This window comes from Diabrotica virgifera, chromosome 9 (genome assembly GCF_917563875.1).
Source record: "Diabrotica virgifera virgifera chromosome 9, PGI_DIABVI_V3a".
NCBI classification, from domain to species: Eukaryota; Metazoa; Arthropoda; class Insecta; order Coleoptera; family Chrysomelidae; genus Diabrotica; species Diabrotica virgifera.
The window spans coordinates 160,716,942-160,742,125 of record NC_065451.1 but is presented as its reverse complement, the minus strand read 5'-3'; the positions used below and the strand labels follow the sequence as shown (position 1 = coordinate 160,742,125).

Sequence of the window (25,184 nt, the reverse complement as noted above, 5' to 3'; positions counted from 1 at the left end):
GTGCCATCTCCGCTACGGAGGTTGGCAATCATCATAGCTATTTTAATTTTTGAGGCAGTAGCTCTAAATAGTTGTTTCGAGCTGCATCCAAACCACTCTCTCAGGTTCTTCAACCATGAAATTCGTCTTCTTCCGATGCTTCTTCTGCCATCTATCTTTCCCTGCATTATGAGTCGTAGGATGCCATACTTCTCGCCCCGCATCACATGTCCGAGATACTGTAGCTTCTTTTCTTTAATTGTAAGTTCAACTTCCTTTTCTTTACCTATTCTTCTCAGTACTTCATTGTTTGTAACTCTATCTACCCAGGAAACCCTCATAATTTTTCTATAGGTCCACATTTCAAAGGCGTTAAGTCGTCTCATTGTCTCTACATTTAACGTCCATGATTCCACTCCATAGTATAGAACACTGTAGACGTAACATTTTGTTAGGCGTACTTTAAGAGCTAATGTTAAATCTTTGCTACATAGGACCTTTTTCATTTTTATAAAATTAGAACGTGCTTTCGGATCCTGTGCATCTTTAACCCTGTTTTAAGTAACTAGTGCCGATGTACACTAGCCCAGGGGGACCGACGGCTTAACGTGCTCTCCGAGGCACGGTGAGACGGCTCGTGTCGTTATTGGAAATAAAAATGGTTTGTCTTTGGCAGGGCTCGAACCCACGTGCACTGGCGTATGAGGCCAGCGATTATGCCGTGACTCCATGGCCGCTCACAATTGGTTATACTTACAGATTGGATGCCAGCTGAGCCACCAAAGAAATATTCGGATAAAAACCTTTTAAATGTAATATGCACCTTTAATGCATCCATATATTATATTTAAAAGGTTTTTATCTGAATATTTCTTTGGTGGCTCAGCTGGCATCCAATCTGTAAGTATAACCAACTTGCTTTAACCTTAGTCAAAATTTATCAACTTTTCGTTCATTAAAACAGTGATACTTACTTTTAGGTCTAACCTAGAGATTTTAGATTTAATACAAAACCTTAGATTTTAATAAAAATTGTATACCTTTTACAAATTATTTTTTCCAATTTTTGTAAGCAGGATGATCCTGAGGGGGGGGGTTACAACTACTTGATGGTCTCTGGGGGTATGGAATAGTAATGGTGTTAAGCGTATAGTGCTCAAAGTACATCCAAATGGGGTGGGGTTATAACCATTGACATATTAAGCGTAGACTCGGAATACTCACCAAAAAAGCATAACGCGGAAACAGTATGGAAACCGTCGATCGGTGGTCTATCTATCTCTTTTAACCAAGCGATCCCGCGCATGTGACAGATCAAGATGGCTAGACCATTCAATCCTATGTCGGCGTTACACCTCGATGCATTGAGTGGCATATCCCTAGCCAAGTCTATCCTTAACATGTCTCTGGTTATAACCCCCAAACCCCCTCCCTGGTTACGCCTATGATTCAAAATATTTCCAGTCCAAATTACGCACACAAAGGTTACCCTGTCGGCAGAAGTGCATAGTTTACAATGCTACTGCGATGGAGTACTACTGCGACCAAACTAAAGGTCTTGGTTGTTTAAACTGAACCAACAGAATACTCTTGTGAAAACTGTTGTATAAACAAACAAATAAACAAAGATTAAATAATTTCATTATGTATGTCGAATAGAATATGCCACTATAAATTTCCATAAATTCCATGTTCCTTCGATTACAGTGGTGGATCCAGAGGGGAGACACAGAGTCATGACCCCACTCTCAAACGAAAATAAATATCGATTCAATAATCCTAAGAAAAAGGAAAAAAGTAAACAGAGCTCTCAAACAAAAAAAATATTTAGGCCCATCCAAAAAATAATTGAAAACCCACTTATACTAGGGATGGTAAGACTAAGTGACCTTGCATCAGCGAAACGTAATTAAATCACCCTCAAAATCAATGACCAACCTTCCCCCTCCCCCTCCCGCCAAAAAATTCTGGATCCGCCACTGTCTGTGTATACGTTTATGCTCTAGTCACACCATAGTATAATGATAAGTTGAAGACAAAATTGAATTAGCTCTGATCTTGAAACTACTGGCAACTATTTGTGTCAGAGACTCTGTTTTCTTTATTCAAATATGTCTTCAATTTACTATTATCTGACGAGTTTTCTAACTTCAGCTAAACTGAAGCACAGTCAGAATCAAGTATTTTGCAGAAACTACGCGACTGAATCCAAAGCTAAATTGAATTTAAGAAAGTGTCAAATAATTGGAAGATAGGATAGGATAGTTGATCCAAAATCTTGGAAACTACTGGAAAGCTACAATTAATTGAAAAGTTTCTGAGTCTCTGAGTCATTTATTGTTCAACCTGATCATGGATGAAATAATAAGAAAGTAATAACTAAAAGGAGACCAAAGAAAAATAACTTAAAATAATGTGATATGCAGACGATATCTCACAAAGTGAAGATGATTTACAATGTACCTATTGCAGTTTAATATAGCCGCCAGAAAAATTAAAAAGTTTATTTTTCTAATAAATACAAAATGGAAATACAAAACCGAAGTGAAAGATCCACTCCTGATACACAGTAACATATTCCTGCAAGCCATGAACGTTAAATAAGAAGGGGATACTTTTAAAAATAGGAAAGGAAAATATTGAGATGCGTATTCGGAGAACGAAAAACAGAAGACGTTTGGGAGAGAAGAACCAACGGCTTTGTACAAAGAACGTACCATCACCACTATCACCAGTTTCGTCAAGCTATTCGTTATCAAACACTCTGATACATGCTTGCATATTTTCTAGATATTGTTCGAAGTAACATCAATGACAACAGCTGATTCAAAACAGAGGTGTAACCAGGATCCACAAGGAAAATAATTTTTTTTTTGTAGTTGGCTGTATACCATCAATCACAAAAATTGGAAAAAATCATTTGTAAAAGGTATAAAATTTTTTAAAAATCACTTTAAGGGTTACGTCACAACAAAACGTTTTCGATTTTATAAAAAATCATCTTCAGTGTTAGACCTAAAAGTAAGTATAACCGTTTTAATGAATGAAAAGTTGATATTTAAATTTTGACTAAGATTAAAGCAAGTTGGTAATAATATAATATCGTATGGCATTTTTGCCGGGGAAATCCTTTCGGACCCTGTGCATCTTTAACCCTGTTTTAAGTAACTAGTGTCGATGTACACTAGCCCAGGGGGACCGACGACTTAACGTGCTCTCCGAGGCACGGTGAGACGGCTCGTGTCGTTATTGGAAATAAAAATGGTTTGTCTTTGGCAGGGCTCGAACCCACGTGCACTGGCGTATGAGTCCAGCGATTATGCCGTGGTTATACTTACAGATATATTTGGCCGCTCACAATTGGTTATACTTACAGATTGGATGCCAGCTGAGCCACCAAAGAAATATTCGGATAAAAACCTTTTAAATGTAATATACACCTTTAATGCATCCATATATTATATTTAAAAGGTTTTTATCTGAATATTTCTTTGGTGGCTCAGCTGGCATCCAATCTGTAAGTATAACCAACTTACTTTAACCTTAGTCAAAATTTATCAACTTTTCGTTCATTAAAACAGTTATACTTACTTTTAGGTCTAACCTAGAAATTTTAGATTTAATACAAAACCTTAGATTTTAATAAAAATTGTATACCTTTTACAAATTATTTTTTCCAATTTTTGTAAGCAGGATGATCCTGAGGGGGGGGGGGTTACAACTACTTGATGGTCTCTGGGGGTATGGAATAGTAATGGTGTTAAGCGTATAGTGCTCAAAGTACATCCAAATGGGGTGGGGTTATAACCATTGACATATTAAGCGTAGACTCGGCATACTCACCAAAAAAGCATAACGCGGAAACAGTATGGAAACCGTCGATCGGTGGTCTATCTATCTCTTTTAACCAAGCGATCCCGCGCATGTGACAGATCAAGATGGCTAGACCATTCAATCCTATGTCGGCGTTACACCTCGATGCATTGAGTGGCATATCCCTAGCCAAGTCTATCCTTAACATGTCTCTGGTTATAACCCCCAAACCCCCCTCCCTGGTTACGCCTATGATTCAAAATATTTCCAGTCCAAATTACGTACACAAAGGTTACCCTGTCGGCAGAAGTGCATAGTTTACAATGCTACTGCGATGGAGTACTACTGCGACCAAAATAAAGGTCCTGGTTGTTTAAACTGAACCAACAGAATAATGTTGTAATAAATGTTGTATAAACAAACAAATAAACAAAAAGTTATTAAATAATTTCCTTTTGTAAGTAGAGTAAAATATGCCACACTATAGAGCATATATTCCCTGTTCCTTCTATTTATACGTTTATGCTCTAGTTACACCATGATATAATGATATAGTCTAAGAGCTAGTGAACCCTCCGACTAACGGTATTCCTGTAAGGCTAGAAATTTGTATATTAATAATTCATAGCACACCAAGGCTAAAAGCGATGACCTGGCAGGCATCAGCCGTGCACGTGTATCTACCAGGTGAATCGAAAAGTGCATAGTTTAGGGGGAAAATGAACTTTCTCCTGTAAAGCTTATAAATTTAAGTATGTGTTTGAGTAAGTCATTTAGAAGAAATGTGTACAATGACAGGCGATTTTGAAGAGCATAAGACCTTGCCAGGCGAGGAGAAAGATTAGGGATTTTTCCTAAAATTATTTTTTTGCATCGAACAAAGTTTTTTTAGGTTTTTGAATCGTTCCAAACAGAAAAGGTCTTTAGTGACTTTTCTCATAGGTTAATAGTTTTTGTTATATAAGCCACTAAAAATTTTGAAAATTGCGAAATCGGCAATTTTTAACCCTAAATCGGACATTTAACTAAAAATTTCAATATTACCAAGATAGGTAGATATTCTTTAAACATTGGTTGATGAAGTACCGAAGAGTTTTTTAACAATACAATATCTAAAACCCCTTTGTTTTTTAATTGCTAATCAAGCGGGCGCGACACTGTAGTATTAATGAGGACGTTTGAGTTTGCATAAATTCATTATCTCGAAAATGGGCAAATTTGAAGAGAAATCCTTAGACAGTTCGATTTTTATTCTTAAATTAGGACTTTTTGGCATATATATATATATATAATACTAGTGACGTCATCCATCTGGGCGTGATGACGTAATCGATGATTTTTTTAAATGAGTGTAGGGGTTGTGTGATAGCTCATTTGAAAGGGTATTTAATTCTCTATTCAGTAATATAAACATTAACATAATTATTTATACAGGGTGTACAAAAAAAATGTTATTTCTTTTTGTCTAAATTAATTTAATAAAAATTTTTTTTGTACACCCTTTATAAATAATTATGTTAATGTTTATATTACTGAATAGAGAATTAAGTAACCTCTCAAATGAGCTATCACACAACCCCTACTCTCATTTAAAAAAATCATCGATTACGTCACCACGCCCAGATGGATGACGTCACTAGTATTATATGTATGCCAAAAAGTCCTAATTTAAGAATTAAAATCGACCTGTCTGAGGATTTCTCTTAAAATTTGCCCATTCTCGAGATAATGAATTTATGCAAACTCAAACGTCCTCACTTAATTTACAGTGTCGCGCCCGCTTGATTAGCAATTAAAAAACAAAGGGGTTTTCGATATTGTATTGCAAAAACTCTTCGGGATTTCATTAATCAATGTTTAGGAAATATCTACCTACATTGGCAATATTGAAATTTTTAGCTAAATGTCCAATTTAGGGTTAAAAATGGCCGATTTCGCAATTTGCAAAATTTATAATCGCTTATATAACAAAAACTATTAACCTAAGAAAAAAATCACTAAAGACCTTTTCTGTTTGTAATGATTCAAAAACCCTAAAAAAACTTTGTTCGACGCAAAAAAAAATAATTTTAGAAAAAACCCCTAATCTTTCCCCTCGCCTGGCAAGGTCTCATGCTCTTCAGAATCGCCTGTTATCGTACACATTTCTTCTAAATGACTTACTCAAACACATACTTAAATTTATAAACTTTACAGTAGAAAGTTTTATTTCCCCTAAACTATGCACTTTTCGATTCACCTGGTAGATACACGTGCAGGGCTGATGCCTGCCAGGTCATGGTTTTTAGCTTTGGTGTGCTATGAATTATCACTATACAAATTTCTAGCCTTACAGGACGACCGTTAGTCGGAGGGTTCACTAGCTCTTAGACTATAAGTTGAAGACAAAAGTGAATTAATTCTAATCTTGAAACTACTAGCAACTATCTTGTGTCACAGACTTTTTTATTCGAGTAAAAATAATAAATACAAGGATCTGGAGTATAATCAATAACTATGTACCGTCAGAGGACAAGGACGATTAAAATTAAAGATCTTTACTACGAACAGTTAAACGACGAAAACGGACACTTATCTAAACGCGATGTTAAGATAATAATGGGTGATTATAATGCTAGTGGGAGAAGAACAGAAGCACTGGAAACATACGCAAAGTTAAAAACGCGAACGAAAAGGCTAGGTGTTGAAATTGGCACAGAAGAAAGCAAAAATAATGATACAGGCGAAAAGAATAAATATAGTCCCACAAAATATTATACATGAAGATGACATTGAAACGGTTGGAAAGTTTACATGCCTGGGAGAAGAACATTATGCTGACGGATCAGAAGTTGGAGAAATACGAAAGAGAATAACGCAGACAAACAGAGCTTATTTGGCCCTCTCCCATATATTTCGGTCTAAAAGTATCTACCGAAATACTTCTTTCTTCTTAAGGTGCCTATTTTTTCCGGATGTTGGCGATCAGCATGGCTATTATAACTTTGCTTGCTGCTATTCTGAATAGTCCGGTTGTCGATGTATTAAACCACTTTTTCAGGTTTTGAAGCCAAGATATTCTTCTTCTCCCTGGTCCTCCCTTTCCAAATACCTTGCTTGAACAATGAGTTACAACAAGCCGTATCTATGTTCATTCCTCATAACATGGCCAAGATATTCTAGTTTGCGCTCTTTGATTGTGTTAATAATCTCGCATTCCTTGCCTATTCTACGTAGAACCTCAACATTAGTCACACGATCCACCCACGAAATTCTTAAAATGCGCCTGTAACATCACATCTCGAATGCCTCGAGTTTTCTCGGAAAGTGTCCAGGCCTCTACTCCGTATAATAACGTAGAAAATACATAGCATCTGATGATATAAATTTTGGTAGCAAGTGGTAAATCGTGGCTTCTGAAAAGAGACTTCATCATTATGAACGCTGATCTCGCTTTTCCTATGCGTTGTTTTATTTCACTTGAGTGGCCCACTGGCTGTTTATGTTGGTACCAAGGTATGTGTAGCTGTCGACCCTGTTAATTAGTTGTTGGTTAACCAAAAGCTGTGTATTTAATATTTCGCACTTACTGACTACCATGTACTTTGTTTTTTTCGTATTGAGATAAAATCCGTATTCTCTACTTATATCTGATATGCGCGACATTATTCTTTGCAAACCATCTAGACTGTCTGCAAAAACTACAGCGTCGTCGGCATATCTAATGTTGTTCAGACGCACTCCATTGACTAATACGCCTTCCTGTAGTTCTCCCAGTGCTTGCTCGAAGATACATTCAGAGTATATATTAAACAACACCGGGGACAGGATGCATCCTTGCCTCACTCCTCTATTTATGGAGACTGCCTCTGTCAATTGGTCATCCACTTTAATATTGGCAGTTTGGTTATAATACAAATTATATAATGATTCTCAAGTCTCTATCATCTACTCCCTCTTCTTTCAAGATGTTTATGAGTTTATCATGTTTTACTCTATCAAATGGCATTTTGTAGTCGATAAAACAAATATACACGTCACAGTCAACATCCCTGCATCTAACGAAATACAAAGACGAGAAATTATTAAACCTTAATTCGACCAATAATATGCTATGGCAGGGAAGTATGGAAACTACTGAGAAGAATACTAGGACCTGTGATGGAAAACGGAACCTTCAGAATTAGATACAACAACGAGCGATATCAAATTTATAAGACAACACCCCTGTCAGACTTCATTAAAATACAAAGATTGCAATGGGCCGGACATGTGATAAGAAGGAGAGAGGATAGGCTACCAAAAGAAGCACTGAACGCTCGAATGCAGGAAACAGACCGGTTGGAAAGCCAAGAAACGCTGCAAAGACAAGATAATCAGCGACCCACAAGTAATTTTAGAAGTCTGTGTATGGAGAAGAGCAGCCACAGGCAAACAAAGATATCGGTAAAAGATAAAGAAGGCCGAGGCTTAATTTGGACTGTAGTGCCGTTGAAGAAGAAGAAGAAGAAAGGACCAAAACCCCCATAAAATTTTTATGCAAACATATTAAAAAAGTAGTAGCATTTCGTTAGAAACTGGCTTATCGGAAAAATCCTAACACGCAAAGAAGTTTTAAAAACATGGTGTTTAATTAATAGTACCGAAATAATAATTTAATTCTAACGTACACAAAAGTTTGAGGGGTTTAAGGGAACAAAACACTTATAAATTTTTTTGGGATGTAAAAATTTACGCTGTTAGTATTTTTTTAAGATGTCCCTGCCATAAGAATGTCACATGTACATTTTCAATAAAAGCTCTAAAAGTAGGTTTCGATATACAGGGTGATTGATTAGTAGGGTAAAGCTCAATAGCTCCGCTATAGTAATAGATGGCAATAAAAGTCAATAACAAAAATTTTAGCCACCTTTGAGCTTCACATTGCAAAATTAGTTAGAATGTTACAGGGTGTTCGATAACACAGTTGCAGACAAACTTATGTTTTTTTAAATGGAACACCCTATATTTTATTTTAAATTCGAAATCCTGTTAACTTCTTAATCACAAAAATATAAAGATTTGTTATGTTATACGGGGTATTTACAAAGTTATAACCAATTTTATATGAAAATCATAACAAGTTCAACTCCCTGTATAAATAACAATAAGCAAAACAACAATGGTTTATTAATGCCATATTTTTTAGCGTATTGTCAAAATTTTCAAGAATGATCGATATTGCTGATTTTCTTTATATGAAATACAGGGTGAGTCAAAACGCAAGTACATTATTTTCTCAGTAATTTTAAATGGAACACCTTTTATTTTATATCACTATAGAAAAGAACCATTACCGTACTTTAATTTTTAGATAACATTACCTATGCCTAAATTTATTAGTTTTCGAGATATTTTCATTTTTCAATGGACCAGTAGCGTGGCCACCCAAATCACCAGAATTTAATAAACTGGACTGATTTTTTTGGGGTTACGTTAATAATGAATTTTATAAAATACCTCCTACAACAAGGGATGAGATGAAAAATAGAATACAAAGTGTATTTCGATGTGTTACTTTACAAATGCTCCGTAGAGTAAGTAGCTCATTCAATGATCGTTTTTATGCGTACATAAATCTGTTAGGAGATAATTTTGAACACCTTATGTAATTAAATATTAAAAATTTTTTATTAAAAGCAGCTTCTAATTTTTTCAAACATGTTTTTTTGCAAAATGTATTACTGATAAATTATGTTTCGTTCTATATTTGTTACATTGTTACATTTACATACAAAAGTAGTGTTTAATTGCCTTCACAAAATATTGTATTTTGTGTTTGTGTGTTTTTTTGTAAAATTTATTACTAATTTTACATTGATTACCGGATTGATAATCGGTAATCTTCAATTTTCAATTCAGTCATGGCTTACTTAAAATTTAGATAAATAAACACCTAAAATAATTTGCTCTGAAAAATGAAAATATCTCGAAAACTAATAAATTTGGGCATAGGGAATGTTATATAAAAATTAAAGTACGTTAATGTTACTTTTCAATAATGATATAAAATACAGGGTGTTTTATTTAACATTACTGAGAAAATAATGTACTTGCGTTTTGACTCACCCTGTATTTGATATGATTGACACCGAATGATTGCCGGTATAAGCAATCCCCCACTTACTGACCAACGGCTTCGGGCGGATGAGTTGGTGAGTGGTAGGGCACTCTGTTGTCCTGAGACCGAGAAATCGGTCTCAAAGGCGGAGGAACCAGGAAATGGTCAACGGCATCAGGATGTAGAAGGCCAGAAGAAACCACTACATTACAGATCCTTGTGGATATCTCTAGTACAGCTTCCCATGACAGATAAGGAAACTATACATACATTTAATTATCATGGACTTCGGAATCCAAGATCCGGCAGGGGAGGAAGATCACTACCAGACCACGGGGCCTCTCAGGTCGTCAACACATGAAAACCCCGTGTCGTGGAAATCCACAAGATAGCTACGTGGAACGTAACAACTATGTTTTAAAGTGCGAAATTACAAAATATTCAGCTAGAAATGGCCAGACTAGACATTCCTATCCTAGGTATATGCGAGACGAAATGGCTAGGGTCAAACATATTTGAGAGTAATGGATACATTGTATACCACTCGGGAAAGGCAGAAGGACCCAGACGTAACGGAGTCGAAATCATTGTCAAAGAAGAAATTCGTAACTGTATCCGAAATTTCGTCCCTTTCAATGATCGTATCATGATGATTCAGCTGCAAAATAAACTACTGAATATTAATATAATACAAGTCGTAAATCGTAATAAAAGTTGGTGCCGAAATCACACAAGATATAACCGGAAAGTATGGACTTGGAGAAAGGAACGAAAGAGGGCAAAGACTAATACAGTTCTGCCAAGAAGAGAAATGCATCATAGCAAATACTTTGTTTCAGCAACCTAAAAGACGACTATATACCTGGAAATCTCCAGCTGATCAAGAGGGAAAGAGAGTCAGAAATCAAATTGACTACATTATCATTAATAGAAGGTTTAGAAACAGTATTGCATCTGCAAAAACATACCCAAGTGCAGACGCAGCAACTAACCATAATCTGCTCTGTGCTGGATTCAAACTAAAACTAAAAAGAATAAAAGCCCCCACAACGCAGAAGAAACCTAATACTCGACTCCTAAGAAATGCCGTGATATCAGATGAGTTCGGAAATAAGATAAATCGTGAGATTAAAAAACAGTTAGAATGATTTGAACAAGAAAATATCGGTCAAAATCTAGATATCATGAATTCCGCCATGGTCACCATAGCAAATGAAGTTTTGAAACCAGAAAAAGACCCAATAAAGAAAAGGATTATATGACCGATAAAATACTAGACCTTATTCAACAAAGAAGAAATTGGAAAAACAAAGACGAGATTCGGTATAGAGAGATATATCGACAAATAAGGTACGAGGTTAAGCGAGCAAAAGAGGACTGGATGGAACAAAGATGTCGTGAAATGGAAGAACTACAAAGAAAACATGACGAGTTTAATATACATAAAAAGCTTAAAGAAACTACCTACACTCAGAGCAAAAGAACTCCTCACTTTATGAGAAACTCCAAAGGTAAAATAATTCTCGACTTGGATGAAAAAAATGAAGAATGGAATAACTATATAAAAGACCTCTTCCTGGATACGAGGCCACCACTTAACACCACAAAGTATACGAATACTGGTCCTAGTATTTTAAAAGCGGAAGTGGAGAAAGCCCTCAAACAGAGCAAAAATGGGAAATCTCCAGGCCCTGACCAAATACCATCAGACTGGCTCAAACTTCTGGATGACGACAATGTTTCACAACTAACAAACATTTATAACCATATATACGAGACTGGTATGATGCCACAGATATGGTTAGAGTCTACATTTATTCCACTCCCAAAAAAGCCTAATACATCATCATGTAAAGACTTTAGACTAATTAGTCTCATGAGCCACTCTCTCAAGCTACTTCTTAAGATAATTCTTAATAGAATCAAGCAGAAATGTGAAGAGACAATGGGAAACAAACAATTCGGTTTTAGAGAAGGATTGGGAACAAGGGAAGCTTTGTTCTCAATGTTAACATTACTTCAACGATCATGGGAAGTACAGAAACCAATTTACGTCTGCTTTATAGATTTTGAGAAGGCGTTTGATAGAGTTCAATATGATAGGTTGTTTGAATATCTAGAAATGATTGGAATAGATGATAAAGATCTGAGACTTTTACAACATCTATATTGGAATCAAGAAGCTTCTATTCTGGTAGACGGCAAAGAAACAGGCAAAATTTGCATTCAAAGAGGTGTCAGACAGGGTTGTGTGTTATCCCCAACTTTGTTTAACGTATACTCAGAAATAATTTTTAATGAAGCCTTGGAAGGACAATGTGGAGTTCGAATCGGGGAGAAACTATTAACAACATCAGATATGCAGATGACACCGCGATCATGGCTGAAAATATAGAAGATCTTCAATTCCTTATAGATCGAGTCACTAGAGAATTCTCCAATAACGGACTTAACATAAATGCAACAAAGACAAAGTTACTGGTGGTTAGTAAACAAGACGTCGGCCCTATGCAACTAATTGTCAATGATGAATCAATAACAAAAGTTAACCATTTTAAATACCTAGGATGTTGGATAAACGAGACACTAAATCCGGATGAAGAAATTAAAACTCGTATAGAAATTGCAAGAGGAGCATTTATGAAACAGATCTATTCTGAGCAACTCTCAGCTGAACTTACAACTAAGAATCAAGTTCCTAAAATGTAATGTGTATCCTGTATTACTATATGGATGTGAAACCTGGATCATGAAGGTTAACATGATGAACAAATTACAAGCCTTTGAGATGTGGTCGTATCGTAGAATGCTCAGAATATCTTGGGTTCAACGCATTTCAAACAGAGAAGTCTTAAACAGAGTAGGTCAAGGCGAAGGTGACTTAATGAAGATTATAAAAGAGAGAAAACTTGAATATCTGGGGCATATTATGAGAGGTAGCAGATACAGGATGCTGCAGGTAATACTCAATGGAAAGATCGACGGAAAAAGGGGAATTGGTCGAAAGAAATATTCATGGCTCCGAAATCTTCGTCAATGGACTTGGCTTATCAGCAGATCAATTGTTACATGCCGCACAAGATCGAGAACGATATCGGCAAATTGTTATGGAAGCTACCCACGCCTAAAAAATTTGGGCACGGTACTTAAAGAAGAAGAAGTATTTGATATAAAGAAAATTAGCAATATCAATAATTCTTAAAAATTTTGACAATAAATAAAAAATATGACATTAATAAACCATTGCTGTTGTGCTTATTTTTATTTATACAGGGAGTTAAACTTGTTACGATTTTCATACAAAATTGGTTATAACTTTGTAAATACCCTGTATAACATTACAAACCTTTATATTTTTGTGATGGAGAAGTTAACAGGATTTCAAATATAAAATAAAATATAGGGTTTTCCATTAAAAAAAAAACAAATGTTAGGTCTGCCACTGTGTTATCGAACACCCTGTAACATTGTAACTAATTTTATAATGGTGGCAAAAATTTTTGTTACTAACTTTTATTGCTATCTATTACTATAGCGAAGCTATTGAGCTTTACCCTACTAATCAATCACCCTGTATTGGGAAAAATAGATTTTTATTTTGTAACTTCAAAGAGCTGTAACTTTTTTATGTGCACATTTGTACTAAGGTAAGTTAGGTTCAATCGAACTATTTTTGGTCCCAAAATTTATGTGATTTACTTATGACCTGCATTTTTACTTTGTGACACCCTGTATAATAATCTAATTTAGTTCATATATTTGCTCTATCTGTGTCACTGTTTTCCTATCTGAAAACAATCAGTGTCAAAACGGCTTCTTTGTTTTATTTTAATTAACAAGCCCTGTACGCCACGCCAACTCAAAATGAATGAATTACGAAACAATAGTTCAGAAACTGATTGCGGTGTGGGTCTTTATGTCTTTCGGTCAAGACAGAACCCTACCTCCTATCCTGTAATGTTGTATATTCTCTTGTCTACTGGCTTCCTTTTGTAGGAGTTAATTTACGACAATCTGTTCTAGGATGCTGCCCTTCTGATGTACCCTCTTTAAATTACGGTGGATTTAGGAGAATCTGCTCCAGCTGGGACGTTTAGTGTGTTATATATGTTTAATACGATTGTGCTTGTCGCTTTTTAATATTATAAAATAATAAAACATGTTTAAACATAAATATTAACCACGGGAACGAAATTATAAGATCCAGAGAAGGCGTTTATACCTTTTTTGGTTTTTAATAAAATGTAGTTCGAAAAAATCAAATTTAATATTGTAGTTATTTATGAAACAGTTCGTAAAGAATGGTTTTTGCGAACGCACGCGATGATTAAAGCACGAGCGACAGCGGAGCGAGTGCTATACGTCGCGTAAGTTCGCAAAAAGTACTTCACGCACAGTTTCATACAATATTTTATCTACGATAAACAAATAAAAAAACTGTAACTCTTCGTCACTGGAATTCATTTATATTCTACAATTTTTAGAACTTTGACATTGCTCGCATGCTCGCTAATTTATTGCTCACAGATCATCACCATGACAACGCGAAAGTTAAGAATATTTGATTATATGAAAGTGTGCCAAAAAATAGTGCGAAAAAGTAAATCATCATCATTTGGCTCTATAACTCTATGTGAGTATTGGCCGCGTTTACTATTTCCCTCCATTGTTGTCGGTCCTGAGCAGATATTTCCCATTGCTGTAATCCCATTTTGCGTAGATCACTGGCTACTGCGTCCTTTCATCTCTGTCTTGGGCGACCAACTGACCCTTTTCCATCGGGCTTTTCCCAGAATGTGGCGTTCAGAAGTCTTTCGTCACTTGATCTTAGCAAGTGACCCGCCCATCGTATTATGTTTGCTTTAATGTAGCGTACTATGTTTTCATCTCCATATATTGTCTGGAGTTCATCATTGTGTTTTCTTCTTCATTCTCCTGTTGTCTCTTCTCTGCAAGGCCCATAGATAGTCCGCAGTATCTTTCTTTCAAGTACCAGTAATTTTGTCGTTTTCCGCTGATTCAGAGTCCATGTTTCGCTTCCATACGTTATTGTGGGACGAATTATTGTCTTAAATACTCTTATTTTTGCTGGTCTTAAGAAGTAGGGTCCTTAATGAGTAACATGCTCTGTTTCCTGCAATGATCCTGGCTGCCACGTCCTTTTCATATTTATTTTCAGATGTTATGATCGCTCCCAAGTACTTAAATTCTTTGACGACTTCAAAATTTTATTCATTAATTGTTACGTTTTGTCTAACCCTTCATCTTGGTTTCTTCGTAACCACCATGTACTTGGTCTTGTCCTCGTTGACCTTAACACCAACTTCCTTGGCTCCCTTCTCGAATAGGGTGAAAACTTTTTTTGCGTCTCTGGTGGATTGTGCAATTGCGTCCACATCATCCGCAAAGGCTAATAGTATTTTTGATCCTTGGGTGGCAAATCCGTTTGTAAGTTGTGGCTGAGCTTTCCTTACTGCATGTTCCAGTGGAAAGTTAAACAGCAGGGGAGCGAGAGGATCTCCTTGTCTAAGCCCGGTGTCAATGAGAAATTGACTGATTCGTGCGGAAGCGTTCTCCATAGGCGTAACCAGGATGATCCTAAGGGGGGGTTACAACTACCTGAAAGGGGGGGTTACAACTACTGGAAGGTCTCTGAGGGCTATGGTGTTAAGCGTATAAAGCTCAAAGTACATCCCAATGGGGGGGTTACAACCCCCAAAACCCCCCCTGGTTACGCCTATGGCGTTCTCCGTGCTCACCTTTGCTAATCGTACCAGCTTTCCAGGTACTCCCATTTCTACCATAGTCTCCCACAATGCTTCTCTGCTAACAGAATCGTAAGCTTGTTTGAAGTCCACGAAGATTTGGTGTACATCGTGGTTGAATTTCCAGTTTTTCTCCAACACCTGGCCTAGGACGAAGATCTGGTCTATGGTCGACCTTCCCGGTCTGAATCCGCTTTGGTAGTCGCCTATTATTTCCTCTGCGTATGGAGTTAGTCTTCCAAACAGTATTAAGAATATAATCTTGTATGTTGTATTAATTAACGATATTCCTCTATAGTTCCGACATATTTGTTTGTCTCCCTTCTTGTGAATAGGTATTATATGGCTTTCATGCCAGTGTTTCGGTATTTCTTTGCTTTCCCAGACTTCTCTTATAAGATGATATATCTCAAGATGTAGTTTTTCTCCCCCTTTTTTTTAGTAGTTCCGCCTGTATGCCGTCTGGACCTGGGGCTTTATGGTTTTTTAGGGACGAAATTGTTGACTTTACTTCAGCTAGTGTGGGCCCTGGTATTTCAGGTTCGGCTAACTGCTACTGTCTTTGTTGCCCTGTCGTTGTGAAGTGTTCTGTATTTAAGAGTTGCTCAAAACACTTTCTCCATTGGAGGCTTATCTCTTCGTCGTCTGTGAGCAATTGTCCTGCATCGTCTTTTATAAATCTGGGGCTTTTGATCGTGTTGCCCGTCATTGTTTTTAGGTCCCTATAAAACTGTCGAGACTGACCGGTTCTATGTTCCTCCTTCAGTTTCTGTATTCGTGCTTTTATGAACTGTTTTTTTTTCTTCTTGACAGTCTTCTCGTTTGAGTACTTACTCTGTTGTAGTCTTCCCTGTTCTCTTCTGTAGGTCGTGTTAGTAACTCCAGCCTCTTAATTGCGTTCTGCTGCAAACTTTGTTCGCATTCCTGGTCAAACCACTTGTTTTTCTTCTTGTTATTCCTTTCTTTCCCTATAGTTTCCGCTTCGGCGCTTTCTATGGCGTTTGTTATATTTTGCCATTTCTGGTCTATGGTCAATTCTGGTGTTGACTTTTCTTCTTCTTCCAATGTCTGCAATTTATTTTGGATCAGCGACTGATATTGGCGTTCATTATCAGGTAGATCAAGCCTTGAAATGTCCCATATGTTTCCTTGTTTGCGTTGCTTTGGATGTCTCGTGTTTAGCCTTGTTCTGATTTTTATTCTGACCAGGAAGTGGTCAGAGTCACTTTCTGCTCCCCTCAAAGAGTGTGCGCCGATGATATTACTAGAGTGTCTTCCATCGATGAATACGTGGTCTATCTGGTTTTGTGTGATTCCGTCAATTGACACCCAGGTTACTTTATGTACATTTTTCCTTTGGAACTGTGTAGTTTTCACTACCTACCATATTGTTGGCTATAGCGAACTCTGCCAGTCTTGATCCGTTATCATTGGTGTTATCGTGTAAGCTATGTGTGCCGATCACCGCTCTAAGATGGTCCTCTTTACCTAGTTTGGCATTGAAGTCTCCCAGTATGATTTTGACGTCGTGTCTGGGTGCCGTTCTGTACTGTTGTTCTAGAATTTCATAAAATCCCTCCTTGTCGTCTTCCGAAAAAGTAAATCCCATTTAAAATACATTGTTACTTCACGCACACTCTAAATCCTTTACGCACTGCTATCTATAATGACAGTTTTCACAAACTAAAAACTTATACATAATATGAGATAGAGTAGATAAAAGATTTATTATGAAACTCTAGATATTTTTATTTTGTTTTCTTTGTCAATATGTAAAATATTCTGTACAATGTATATAACCATTTAACTTGGTTTTTGAATAATACGAAATACAACTTTTCTTCTTCTTCTTCTTATTCTTCTTTTTCTGCTTCTTCTTCTTCTTCTGGCATCATAACCCTGGATAGTCTGGCTATGCCCTTCTATTCAGATCTCTATTGTGACCTTCTTCTCCACTGTCTCATGTTCATGGTTTTCAGGTTTTCTTCCACGCCATCCTACCATCTCGTTCTGGACCTTACTTTTTTTCACCTTCCTATCGAATTCCATTGTAATATCCAAGGTCTTTGTTGTTTTTGTGTCTCCTTGTCTCTAGACATATCATAGCTATGACAGTCTTTGACTTTTCACAAATCTTACAATATCATAACCTTCATTTAATACATCAATCTCGTCGTTTTTCCTGATTCTCCATGTGCCGTCCTTCTCTTGTACCGGCCATATACTTTCCTCAGTATTTTTCTTTCTAATGTCCTGAGTTCGGTTTCATCTTTTCTCGTCATTTATACGAAATAGAACAGATCACAAAAATTTGTTTCCGGGAACACAATGAAATGGGATAGGAAAACATAGGATTTAGATATACCAAAAAGTGGTAGGTTGGTAGTGGAATGAAAAGAATTATATGAGAGAAGAGAACTAGAGATTACTAATGGCCGAGAAAAGACAGGTGAAGGAAAGGGCAAGAAGAATGAAATAACACGGAGGATGTGGCACAGTGGACAAAGATGCTGCTCCCGAAACTAAAATATTGGGTGAACTGTGGCCACAGGCGACTGGATTATTTCCTAATGCAGATGCTCACAGGACACCGTTGTTTTAGAGCCTACCTCTCTAGGTTCGGAAAGGCTGACATAGATGAATGCCTATACCAGTGGCGTAGCGTAGTGGGGGCGGCAGGGGCGGCTCGCCACGGGCGGCACTTTTTAGGGGGCGGCAAAATTTAACAATAAATAATAAAAATATTTTGTAAATATTTGAACCATTTTATATTTTTATCGCAACTACAAATTCCGACCGATTGAAAGGAGCACGGAATTTTTCATTACTTATTTTGTGACGAATTCAGGGAATTCCTTTTCTTTGAATAATATTTTGTAGCGACTGGCAACAACGTCTATACTGACTTGTGGGAATTCCCTGTTTATGACTAACAATCAGCACAACTTTTTTCGGCACTTTAGAACGTTGTTATTCTTTTTTTTTTCCTCATCGACACATCGTTGGGAAGTTCTGCGATAGCATAGTTACAGGCAAAAGAAGGATTCAAGACTGTAGTGCAAGAGCCGTAAATGTGAGATGGCATCATTACAAAAGCATTTTCGTCACTTTGGAAAAAATGACAGAGGCAGGTGAAAGCTTCAACACTAGGACATATGCAGGTGCTTTATTAGTTTCGATGCAGTAATTTTCCTTTATTTGTTTTTTGGGCCTGTGGCAACCGGTGCTACATGAAGTGAATGATGCACAAAAATATTTACAAAGAAGGGGAATTGATATAAGATTGTGCGTTCAGAAAGCAAATGCTTTGCAGATGATATTGTCAGAGAAAAGAGAGTAATGGGCAAATGGCACTGTAGGTTATACAAAAATATGTGTGAAGAACTTGGAATTTCCATAAAACCTCGGAGGCGCATAACAACAAAACATATTTTTGATGACGGAACTAGAGGTACTAACTTGTCTTACGAAAATGAGTTGAGACGAAAGCTGTTTTCTTCGTTAGATAAAGTTATTGTTGAAATTCGTGAGCATTTTCAACAACTGCAGAATTTAACGGATAAGTTTGTTTATCTAACGCCGCGGGCTATATTATTAGATCCAGACAACACTGAATGTAGAAATCTAGACTACGCATCTGACGAAATTGACGAGCAGGGTTTCAAGCTATACAAACTTCGACAACGGACTTTCGTTGCTGCTACAGGCAACGAAATTGATTATTGCAGACTCACTTGAATTATTTAAATTTATTGTTAAATCCAAGCTGGAAGATACTCTGCCCAATATTTTAATAATATTCCGAATATTTTTCACAGTTGCTATAAGCAATGCCAGCTGTGAGAGGAGTTTTTCAAAATTGAAATTAATTAAAAATTATTTAAGATGGACAATGAGTACTCTAAGACTAACTAATTTGGCTATTTTGTCTATTGAGCAAGAGGTGTGTGATGCGATAGACATTGACGGTGCAATAAAAGACTTTGCTCATAAAAAAAGTAGACGTATAAATTTTTAATTGAAAGCGGAAGTTTTGTTTTAATTCTAACAAATACTTATATTACTTTGCAATAAAAATAAAAATATAACATTATAGTATCGTTCTAGTTCTAATTAAAAATTTATTTTATTTAATTTTGTCTATCGTCAAGGTGTACCTAATCTTAAGTGATAGGTACCTAAGTTATATCAATGTATCTAATTGGTTAAAGAAAAAGAATTTTTGTATTAATAAACGTGATTATAAAACTTAGATCAACTTTTTTTATTTAAAATCCAACCTGTAGGTATAACGCAAAATAATGATGACTGTTCTCGCCGAAAAGTTCTCAATAATTAATGTACGTAATGTATATTATACAATAAATTAAAATGCCTAAATAAGAAGGCGGCAAAATTGTCTTCCGCCCCGGGCGGCTGACACTCACGCTACACCACTGGCCTATACTGCAGACACCCGGACACTGTTACAAACACGATGCTATTGGCCATGAGCCGATGGGTAGAGGGGATTTGACAGCTTTCTCCAGCGCTGTTAGTGGCAGTTTTGTGCATTTATCTGATAAATTTAAATGGCGCGCCATGGGTAGAGGAGAGGGGATTTGACGGTTTTCGCCACAGCTGTTAGTGCAACGTTGCCACATTTAGTAGATTTCTACTTTTTTGGTAGATTTTTGATATTTTTTAAAAAATTCTAGTAGGCAATATTTTTTAGTAGATTTTTGGTATATTTCAACATTTTCTTATGACTAAAATAAAATTTGCTTTTTAATAGTATTTACCCCATTTCTAAATTAATTTTTAGACATTTTGTTACAATTTCCCAATGTCATTACCGAAAATAAGATTCAGGGGTGGGATTCTGTGTACAATCGCTAACACCAGGTTTGTTCCAACACGACCGAGAACCGTCAGGAAACGGTAACGATCCTGCGCAGTAAAGAAAATCCGTTCCAACAAAAATATGATCGTCATCGGATCGTCCTTCCCACTGTTCCAACAAGAATTGTGATCTTTCGGTGACGGTTTCGTGATGATCATTTCAGTAATCGGGCAAATGCATAATGTGCTGGTTGGACTGACTTGAGCACTAGGATTTAATTCTTTAAATTTTTTGAGCCTTTGATCGACTAAAAGCACACAAGCTGTCACCAACAAAAATGACAAATATATGATTACCGTCATGGGACGATAACTGGGCGATACAATTACGAACATGCGCACAACAAACGGTACAAGCAGTTTCGTGACGGTTTTTGGGCCGTCCAAAAGTTCATGTTGGAACAAACCTACCGCCGACCGCTTTCTATCAATGTCAATATATTTGAATTTTTAGTTTTAATTCAAATATTTTCTTGTTTTACAAGTGTCACTTCAGCATCAACTAGCAAAACTAGAAAATAATTCAATTAAAACTAAAAATTCAAATATTTTCACGACAATTGACATCGATAGAAAGCGAAGTGTAGATATCTACAGTGCACGGAATCTAGCCCCAGGACGTAGATGATGAATATTAAACAGAAATGAAACTGGATTCTGGTGTAACAAACTTGCAGATTTCAAGTAGCAGTGCAATCAGTACCTATTTCAGGTGTTATTGAAGAGTTCTGGTATTCGGTGGTCGGTGAGCCTGTTAGAAGCTAACGATGGAAAACTAAAATATCTAAGGCCCGGTCTTTTCACCTCCGAATAAAAGTTATTCGGAGGTTATTTGACAGATTTACATGTAATCTGCCGGATAAACTTCCTAATAAATATTTATTCGGAGGTGAAAAGACCGGGCCTAATTATAATATATGTAACTTTGCAAAACAACAAATGTTGTGTTTGCGTGTTTCTAATGTAAAATGCGAAATAATTGTTTGAAGAATGTGATCCAGATATGCAGATGTTAAAATCAGTGGATGACAAAATATTATATATAAATATTAAATATGAAACTGATAAAAATTAATTATAGTTGGTCATTTTGTTCTCCAGTTAAAATATAAAAAAGTTTGGTTTTTGTTTACAAACAGTCATATTAATTTCTAGTTAAACTCCCTCTGTGGCTCAGTAGTAAGAGCGCCTACTTTTGGATCGAAAGGTCCGAATGGTCGTGAGTTTGAATTTCACCAGGGTAGAGAATTTTTCGTTTATTATAAATTAATAAATGAAAATAGTTTCTATCCTTGGGGGATCGGTACCCACCGGAGGGACCGCAGACGTTCGGATACAATTAGCGTCTCTGCAAAGACAATGACATCGACTTTCCAAAGTAACAAGACACTTACTCAACACACACACTACACATAAAGTCTACTTTACACTACATGATTTATCACGTGATTTATCATATGATTTTGCCCATGACGAGCCGCATGACAATGCTTATGATAAAACACAATGCTTATGGCAAAATCATATGACAAATCACACAGTGTAAACATGTAAATTTTACTCCATGACCAAATCATATGACAAATCACATGATAAATCATGTAATGTAAAGTCGACTTAACACTAGCTACCTAATTAGTAAAATCCACTGTACCATCACCATGCCAATGCCCATTAGTTGTCGAGGCATTAGCTAAATAAAAAAAATTTCTAGTTAGTCAGCTGTTATTTTTATTATAAAAAGTCATAAATTATATACAAATATATTAATAAAGTTTTATAGTATATTTTAGTTTTTGATAAGTAGATTTTAGTAAGCTAAACTTACAGTAGATTTTCTAAATAAAATGTGGCAACGCTGTGTTAGTGTCAGTTGGCAGTTTTGTTTTGTGCATTTGATAAACTTCACAAACTGAAATGGCGGGTAATATGGATTTTTCAAAAAAGAAAACAAGATATTGCAGCTGTTGTATTGATTCATGTAAAAATATTGAATATAACAGTACTGGATGCAGTTATTATATTCGGAAACATTGCGTACATGTCCTGTATCAACTAAATCCTTTCCTTTTTTGGTGTTGCTGATTGAAATTGGATATCATGGGAAATAAGACTGAATCCAGTATAATGTTTAATATCCATTTTGATAGAATTCAAACAAATTACAATTCATACAAATTGCAAATTTTAATAATCAAAGCAGTAAGCACACAAAAATAAACAGAGGTAACCTTTAAAATGTTAAATAATTCATATAAACTTATTCTTTTTCTCAATGGTCTCTTGCGTAAGCAGCCATCCAGTCTCACGAACTTATATATTAAATATTAAAATTATAATGAATAAAATAAAAAAACATAATTAATTTTACTATTAATTCTGTGTATTCGTTTAGTAATCAGGTTAAAATAATATTTCAGTTCATAATTTGTGTCTTTCTAGATAAGTATCTATTTTTCTCGTTTTGTATATTTCACATACATAAATTTTATCAGAAAAGTATAAGTTTCAAACCGCGAGATAGCGCTACCGTCGAAACTCACAGCCAATAGTGCAAAAATGGATAGTAGAAAGGAACAGAATGGAAAAAGGGATAGATGTGAATTTTGTGGCAGTGAAAGAAATGATCGAGCGAATGATTGAAAATAAATCAGGTTGAAGTAGTATACAAAACTACATCCGTGCAGTGATCAAGAATAAAGAAGAGAACGAAACACAGCTGTACCAAAGACAAAGGTAAGAGGGAAATATATCGTAAGTAGAAGATAGGGGAATAAGTTTTGATAAGAGGCGAATTAGTGAGTTACATTGTGTAAGACAGACTGTGGGGAAGAAGTTCTTCCTTCAAAACGGCTCATCCTAAAACGACATAAAGCAAGAGTACTTTTTACATGGTACTATAATACCTCACAATATAATAATCCGGTGTCAGAATCGCTTAGGAGTTAAAGATAAAAAAGTTATGTGATAGAATAACCGTTTTCCTACCCAAACCGGATGCCTATGACCGGTACTAGATATTCCCAATTAATGGAATCGATTTATCTCTGGAAGGTTCATAAGAGTACCAGTTTTCGTTTTTCTAAATAGAAGCGTTCTAGAGATACTTAGGAAAAACTAATTACATGAGGCCATCTTTAAAGTGCTCTAGCTCCCTTGGGAAGCATTTTCGGACTAGGTAAATTGGGTTAAATTGTATTAAAATTATCTGAGGAGTATCTGGTCGTCGTTTGTCAGAAGAGTTTCTAGACACCATGTATATGGGAAAACCTACATAGGAAATGCTATAATAGATAGAGACCTCAGAAAAGCTGACGGAGAGAATATAGTGCAATGGAGAATGAAAACGGCGAGCTCATAATGGGAAAAAGCCGAAGAAAAAGAAGAATTATATGTTATATTGGAAAGCAGTACAAATGTGTTGTAGCTATTCAATATGCAAGTTACTTGACGATGAATATACTTAGAATAGACCGGGAAAGCTTATTTAGCAATAAAATGTGCAAAACTTTTCAAACAGAGAAAATATTCTTCAAAAACAGACTTAAAATAATTATAATATGTAATAGTTTTGTCTGTAAGTGTATTAAAATAAACAATCTGACGCTGAAACGCCTAAGGATTCACGCAAACAAATTGTGCGTTATTGGATATATTATCAAATAATTTTTTCAGTACCTATCAATAACATTTGAGATATAGTTCGTTAAAATTTTTTTAAGTTTTTTAAAATTATGCCTTAATCAGTTTAAAAACAAAAAACAACTCTGAGAATTTGATACATTGTATCAATTTTGATACATTGTATCAAATTTTTGTCTATAGGAACTCAAATCTATATATTTCTGGGAAGTTTCTATAAATATTTGTTTCGTGTAATAAATTAAAAATTTATTGTTATCAATTTAATGTTATTTTTGAAGACCTCTCTTGGTTTTGTGCTATATAAATAGTATATTACACAATTGTTTGTGGAAAATAATGTTTTACATAAATACTTCTACGAAAATTGATCAATAAGATATATTTTATTTTCAGGTATGAAAAATAAAAAAAAAGGATGTGACGTTACTAACTTCTGTATGTACACGTGAATAATGATGCTTAATAATTCCGAGTAGAGAGAAATATGATCCAAATTTGCAGACAAGGAAATACACTTCAGGTTAAAGTTAAGGGCAAAAAGACTATTAAACTTAAATAACGGTAAATGACGTGAAAAAATATATACCATACTAGTTTTTATACCATACTAGTGGAGGACTAAATAGTATTTTTGTTATTTTAAATTTTATTTTGTCGGGTTACAAGAATATATTTTTATTTTAACTTAACCTGTGTTTTACTGAGTCTATTGTCTAACAGAGCTACCCGCCACACTTAGTCATTTGTGGTCATTTCTGGTGTTTCCGGTTACGGCGTTATTTGTTCTTCATCTGCATACAGCATCTGCAAAAAACGAAAAAATTTCAAATCTATTTTTCTAGAAAATGGTGTATCCTATCGACTTAAAGCAGGAACTGGACTGAACTTAATGTAGGTTTCGTGGGAAGGATAAAGGATTAAAAATGAACAACCATTTTCAATTTCGAATAACCATTTTCAATTTCGTTGCAACACGAAACTACAGCGCATGATTATTCCGGTTCAATCAGAGAGTGCAGCAA

The 25,184-nt window shown here is 35.7% G+C and overlaps 1 long non-coding RNA gene across 1 annotated transcript; it reads left to right on the top strand.

Moving 5' to 3' along the window:
• The first annotated feature begins 22,749 nt into the window (after nucleotides 1-22,749).
• LOC126892405 (uncharacterized) lies at nucleotides 22,750-24,851 on the top strand. The gene is made up of 2 exons (XR_007700815.1): nucleotides 22,750-23,253; nucleotides 24,556-24,851. It is a non-coding gene; the product is annotated as an uncharacterized LOC126892405 (long non-coding RNA).
• Nucleotides 24,852-25,184: the final 333 nt, after the last annotated feature.